Source organism: Rousettus aegyptiacus, unplaced genomic scaffold (assembly GCF_014176215.1).
Source record: "Rousettus aegyptiacus isolate mRouAeg1 unplaced genomic scaffold, mRouAeg1.p scaffold_m13_p_13, whole genome shotgun sequence".
In the NCBI taxonomy this organism is placed as follows: Eukaryota; Metazoa; Chordata; class Mammalia; order Chiroptera; family Pteropodidae; genus Rousettus; species Rousettus aegyptiacus.
Window position 1 is genome coordinate 16,361,620 of NW_023416288.1, and position 6,086 is coordinate 16,367,705.

The window sequence follows — 6,086 nt, forward strand, 5'->3', positions numbered from 1 at the left end:
ATGCAAATTTTGGCCCCCTCTTCTTGGCTTAATTAATTCAATTTATATGAGAACCTAAACTCAAGGATTAAAGGAAACATTCGATGTATAGATAAAAATATTTACTATTTATATGAGGATTTTTAAAGGGCAATAAAACATTTTTTAAATTGTCTTCATGTTTTCTTCAACTAAATTGAGAACTTTTTGGAGTATCATTATTCCTACTTTTTGTACCCCTTCATTATAGCACTTGAAACAGTTCTCTGTACTCAGTGGTCATGTGATAAATTCTGCTGTGAAAACACTGGGGGACTGGAGGTTTTAATTTGCTTTTGATTAAGGGTGTTCTTCCTCTTGACTTCTATTCTGTCATCGCAGACATGCGAAGGGATAATATTGATTAGAGTGCTGAATGGGAAGTGGTATCACGAAAACCCAGCTGAATTACAAGATTCACTTTTATGTCTTCGGCTCAATTGTCCATGGATACAGCTCATCTGAATTAAATGTGTCTGAAAATTCAATTACCCCAAATGGAAACATCTGGATCCTTTTTTCTTCCTTTAATCCTTTGTCCTGGTGACTTTGCCAGACAGTCTATATCCCTTGTTGGTTTGGCAGGAAACATGTACGGGCATAGTTAGAAGTGGGGGTAGCTGCTGAAAATGTTTCCTTGTCTGATTTTTCAGTCTATGTGGTCACTTTCCTCCTCTAAATATTAGAATCACGGATCTTTATTAAAGTGAAAACCTTAGAAGAAAAGTTAATGTAACTCCCTCTTGTATAGTAGGAGGAATTCGGAGTGAGGAAAAAATGAAAGGGGCTACTCAAAGGTACTCAAGTAATGATGACAGAGCTGTACTTGAACTCATTTTTTTTTTCTTTTTACAATTCCCAATCTGGAGCATTTTTCATTACACCAGATTCTAGATACTATCTGAAATGTAGCTATGACCTCACTTCAATATATGACACTGGGCTAGGCCGATTTTAACTACAGAAAATAACTGTTCAATTAAAATAAATTTGAATGTTATAAAACACGAGAAAGATTTTTCACACACAAAAAAATTCCCTGACATCTTTAGTAGATGCTGAGGGATAAAATTAACTTCTTTTTTGGATGGAAGATTTTGGTCAAGCTCAGACATGTTTGGATGTGTTCATATGCTGGAATCAGGGAAAATAGGATTTAACAGGGGAGCTTGCAGCCCAAATCATGAACCATTATGTACATCTCATCCCTGCTCCAGAATCCTTTTCATATAAAAAGAAAAGTTTTAGAAACAAAGAATAAGAAAAAGGTAAACATATATTTGACCTATGATTTTAGTTTTAACTTAGGAAAAGCGGAGAATGAGATTTTATTATATCTGTAGGGGAAAGAGGCAGCCCATTTAGATAAGCTGAATATCTAGTTTTCTACACTGAACAAAACAGTTTTTGATTTAGGGGCAAGCTGTAAGCTCATGCAGTGAAGAGGCTACAAAATACTATTGACCAAAAGAAGTAATTTTTATATAAACTATCACATGTCTGAGAATACTAAAAGAAAATTAAAAATCTAATTAATCCTATTTTGGAAAAAATTCTTATCTTTCCTTCCCCCCAAAAATGTTAAAAGTGACATTTTACATATTAAAAAATACATTTAGCTAATGTATAATATTTTTTAAATCTTTACTGAATCAGCAACTCTTAGGTATGAGTTGATCGTTCTCTTATCTCTACTTGACTTAAGGTTCAGATGTGATGCTGAGGTTGTAGAGAAGGATTATATGACATAAAGGAAATAAAACATAGGGTGAATAATGGCATGAAACAAAAGCCTCCTCCACGCAGTCAGAGGGTGAGGGCAAGAAGAGCGATGTGGGGTGGGAGGAAGAAGTAAAGGGAGTAAATTGTGAGAGGCAAGAGGAAGTAGGACTCCTGAGTCCTGGTGTCCCTTCTCCAATGTTTTACCTGGAGGCTGGTGGAGAAGAGATACTAAATAAGGTGGGGGCCGGAGGACTCTGAAAGCAGTAGTGTGCCTGCTCTGTTTCCAGTGTGGTACCCTAGGAGGGTGTTCTGTGCTAGCATGGGGCAGGCCTAGCAGTGTCTTTAAATGGAGTGAAGGAGTCTTGCCAAAAGAAAGAAACAACTTCCTGTCTCTCACATGGATGACCCAGAGAATTCAATGTGCTTCCAATATAGGATGAATAGTAAATGGATAATGAGTTGATATCCAGACAGCCGGCCATGAGGCCCACAATGATTAGAGGTAAGAGCATCCCAGCACAGAGCTTGCAGAGTACTAGATAGAGGATATAGAAAATGCTCAGCCAGAATCTAGTCAGCAAAATCCTTCTCACGAAGAACCTAGGTGGGGCCAAGGCAGTAGAGAGGGGCCAGTTGGTCTTGCCCAACTGGGAAACAGAAGAAAAGAATATATATATGTTCATAAGCCACAGATTTCATGGTGAACACCTGAAAGACACACAATTTTCACATCTGAGAACAGAGTGAGTTTAATTTCGTAACCATGAACATATAGTTATTCTGTATTTGGTAGCATAAGATTTATGGTCATGGAAAAGTGAAAATAGGCTAAAAGTATCTCTGGCCATATTACTCTGAACAAGCTCGATCTCGTCTGATCTTGGAAGCTAAGCAGGGTTGGGCCTGGTTATTACTCGGTTGGGAGACCACCTAGGAAGACCAGGTGCTGTAGGCATAAAAAATAAAAAAAAAAAAATTAAAAAATAAAGGATTGTAAGCTGACAAGATCTTTGCAATCTGTGAGGTCAACCAAGGGTCACCTCACCCTCCCCCCCCGCCACCCCCTCCCCCCCCCCACCAAAAAAAGTAAGAAAGAAAATAGGCTAAAAGTCCTAGCTGCTGCAAAATTGCAAGGCCACCATCTACTGGTAATTTGCTCAAATTTCAGGCACATGGTTCTTGGAATCCACTGACAATCTAAGAAGGAAGCATCAAATGCAATTCATATGGTGTGACGAAGAACATCCCAACTTCCTGATGGTGTTCAGTTGGGAATTAAGAGTTTCTAAAAAAACAAAAAAGTATGTGGAAATCTAAAAGGAAGATTTTTATTTCCAAATTATTTTCAGTGTTATATAAATTTCTTCATCTTGAAGATAATTTAGGTCTATGGTTAAGGAAACACAATGTACATAGGAATAGGGAACGTTATAAAAACATTTTGCGAGGAAAAACTATAAGGACTGATTACTATCCAAGAATTTTAATGAAAGACAATAACTAAAGAAATCATGTAGTCCAACCCAGCACTGTGCAACAGAAATATAATACAATCCATATATGTAACTTAAAATTTTCTAGTGGCCACACTTGACCCATTTCCCATTTGCCCTGAGAATCTTCACTGGCGATGTTTGTGGCTGCAGCGCTTACCCCGAGATAACTTGTGGATTATAATTCTAAACTTACCCCCAAAGTTTTCCTTGACATATTTTGCTGTTTTTAATCATTTTCGCATAGCTCTGGTGTATCAATAGTCTTTGGAAACAAATGACATCATTTTATTTACAGCATTTTGTTTTTAGTAGTGGTATTTCCATTTACAAAACAGTAATTCTTGATCACCGAAAATGTTAAATCCTAGAAAACACAGCATTAACATAACATAACAGTGTGATGTTAACATCATTCTGGAACAGTTGTTAGCCGAAAATTCATTTGGTGAATTCAATTTATGTATCCATTTTTGTTAAATTAGGATTAGAGACAAGTTCTGTTCAAAAATAACTTGAAGAACAGTTTTTATATTTTATTTTCACAATGGAAATAAGTCAGATTTCCTTCAACTTCAAAGAGTGTATTTATGTAAAATTAAATTCACGCTGGCAGTGAGTACCACCATTTTTTCCAAATAAAAATTGGGTAAAAAAGTAAAAAGAGGGAGGGGAAAAAAAATGGCATAGATGATAGAGGCTCTGTTCATCCCTCTGATAACCAAATCAAAGATGTGATGGAAACAAGAAACAAAGAGCAAGGAAAAATTGCCTGGGATCTAGATGAATAAGCCATACAATTAGGAAGAAATTCAAGAAATCACCCTGCAGCGGCAGAAGGTAGGCAGGGGCGAGAACACAAGGCTGCAGGGTCTCCAGCGGCTTAGACAGAGGCTGCAGCAGCGGCAACGGCAGACTCCTCTTAAAGGGGCCACGGCTGCGAGCAGATTTTCGGGTGATGAATCTGCTCACTCTGAGCACCAGTGCTGATTAGGCTGCGCCCAAGGGGCACCAGAGACTTACAGGGAGACATCATTGGAGCAAGACTCATTCTGTACAGAAGAGCCGGCGGTATCCATTGTTTCCTATTGACCCCTCCCCTTTCCCAGTGCGTGGACATAGCGCCACCATGGCTGAGGTCATCAAACTTGATAACAGAGGTTGTTCCACCCAAAAGATTCCCTGAAACCCCACCTCCCCCAACTCCTGGCCTCACCCAAGCGATATCCAAGTATATCCTCAGCAAGTCAGGTGCTTCTTGCTAGGCAGCAGCTAGACTCACATTGGAGCCAGCTGGCATCTGTTTCTAGTGTGGCCTTTTGAGTCAACTATAAGCACAGCATCTGTGAATTCCTGGCTGAATCTTGACAGGTGGCCCCGGAGGGGCAGAGACTTGGGCTAAATTTGGCCTGCATCTGAACCCCTCTCAGGACTGTGCCACTGGACACCTACTTCATAAATCCACACTAATAAGACTGGGAAACTTAGGAGCTTTGCTTAGTACATAGAAACAGACGTGGAAATGTAGCCAAAATGGTAAGACAGAGAAGCAGAAACCATTTGGAAGACAGAACAGAGATCCAGAAATAATGGAATCAAGTAATCTAACAGATACAGAGTTCAAAACACTAGTTATAAAGATACTCAATGAACTTTTGGAAAGTGTAGAAGTTCAACAAAGAGATAAAAAACATAAAAATAGAAATAGAAATTATAAAAGGGAACCAGTCTGAAATGGCCAACACATCATCTGAGATGAGAAGTATATTAAATGGAATAAACAAAGGAATAAACAAAGTGAATAAAGAAGAGGATCACATGCCCTGTCTAGAGGATGGTAAATCCAAGGACACACAATCAGAATGGCAAGAGATAAGATGACAAGACTATAAAAGTAATTTAGGGAGCACATGGGACACTATTAAGGGTCCAAATATCCATCTGATCAGTGTAACTGAAGAAAAGCAAGATGTTGAACAGCTGTTTGAAGAAATAATGACAGAAAACTTTTCTGACCTGGTGAAGGAAATGGACATAAAACGCCAGGAAGCTCGAGAATTCCAAAAATCAGGGATCCAAAGAGGCCCACGCCAAGACACATAATAATTAAAATGCCGAAGGTTAAATACAGAGAAAAAATATTAAAAGTAGCAAGAGAAAAGCAGATAGTTACCTACAAGGAAACACCCATAAGACTGGCAGCTGATTTCTCGAAAAAAACTATGCAGAACAGAAGGGCTTGGCACAAAATATTCGACAGGATGAGGACCCAGGATCTACAACCAAGAATACTTTATCTAGCAAAGCTATCATTTAGGGTTGAAGGATAGATAAAGAGCTTCTCAGACAAAAATAATCTAAAGGAATTTATCACCATAAAGTCAGTATTACAGGAAATGTTGGAGGAATTTCTTTAAGAAGAAAAAATATGTATCAAAACAGGAGTAAAGAATGGTAATAACTACCTTCCTATCAATAAGTACCTCAAATGGAAAAGAATTAAGTGCTCCAACTAAAAGGTAGAGAAGATGAATGGGTAAGAAAACAAGACCCGTACATGCTGACTACCTGAGACTCACTTCAGGTTAAAAGATACATACAGACTAAAAAGAAGGGGATCAAAAAAAAATATTGCTTTGATGGACCTAGAAGGTATTTAAGTCAGACAGAGAAAGATAAACACTATATGATTTCACTTATATGTAGAATTTTAGGAATAAAAAGAACAAACTAATCAAAAACAGACTCACAAATATAGTGGACAATTTGGTGATGGATAGAGGGGAGGGGGTTTTGGGGGACTGGGAGAATGGGGTAAAGGATTAAAGAAGTACAAATTAGTAGCTGATGGAT

The 6,086-nt window shown here is 38.2% G+C and overlaps 1 pseudogene; it reads left to right on the forward strand.

The window, feature by feature from the left end:
* The first annotated feature begins 2,576 nt into the window (after positions 1-2,576).
* LOC118611142 lies at positions 2,577-2,695 on the forward strand (annotated as a pseudogene).
* The last annotated feature ends 3,391 nt before the right edge of the window (positions 2,696-6,086 follow it).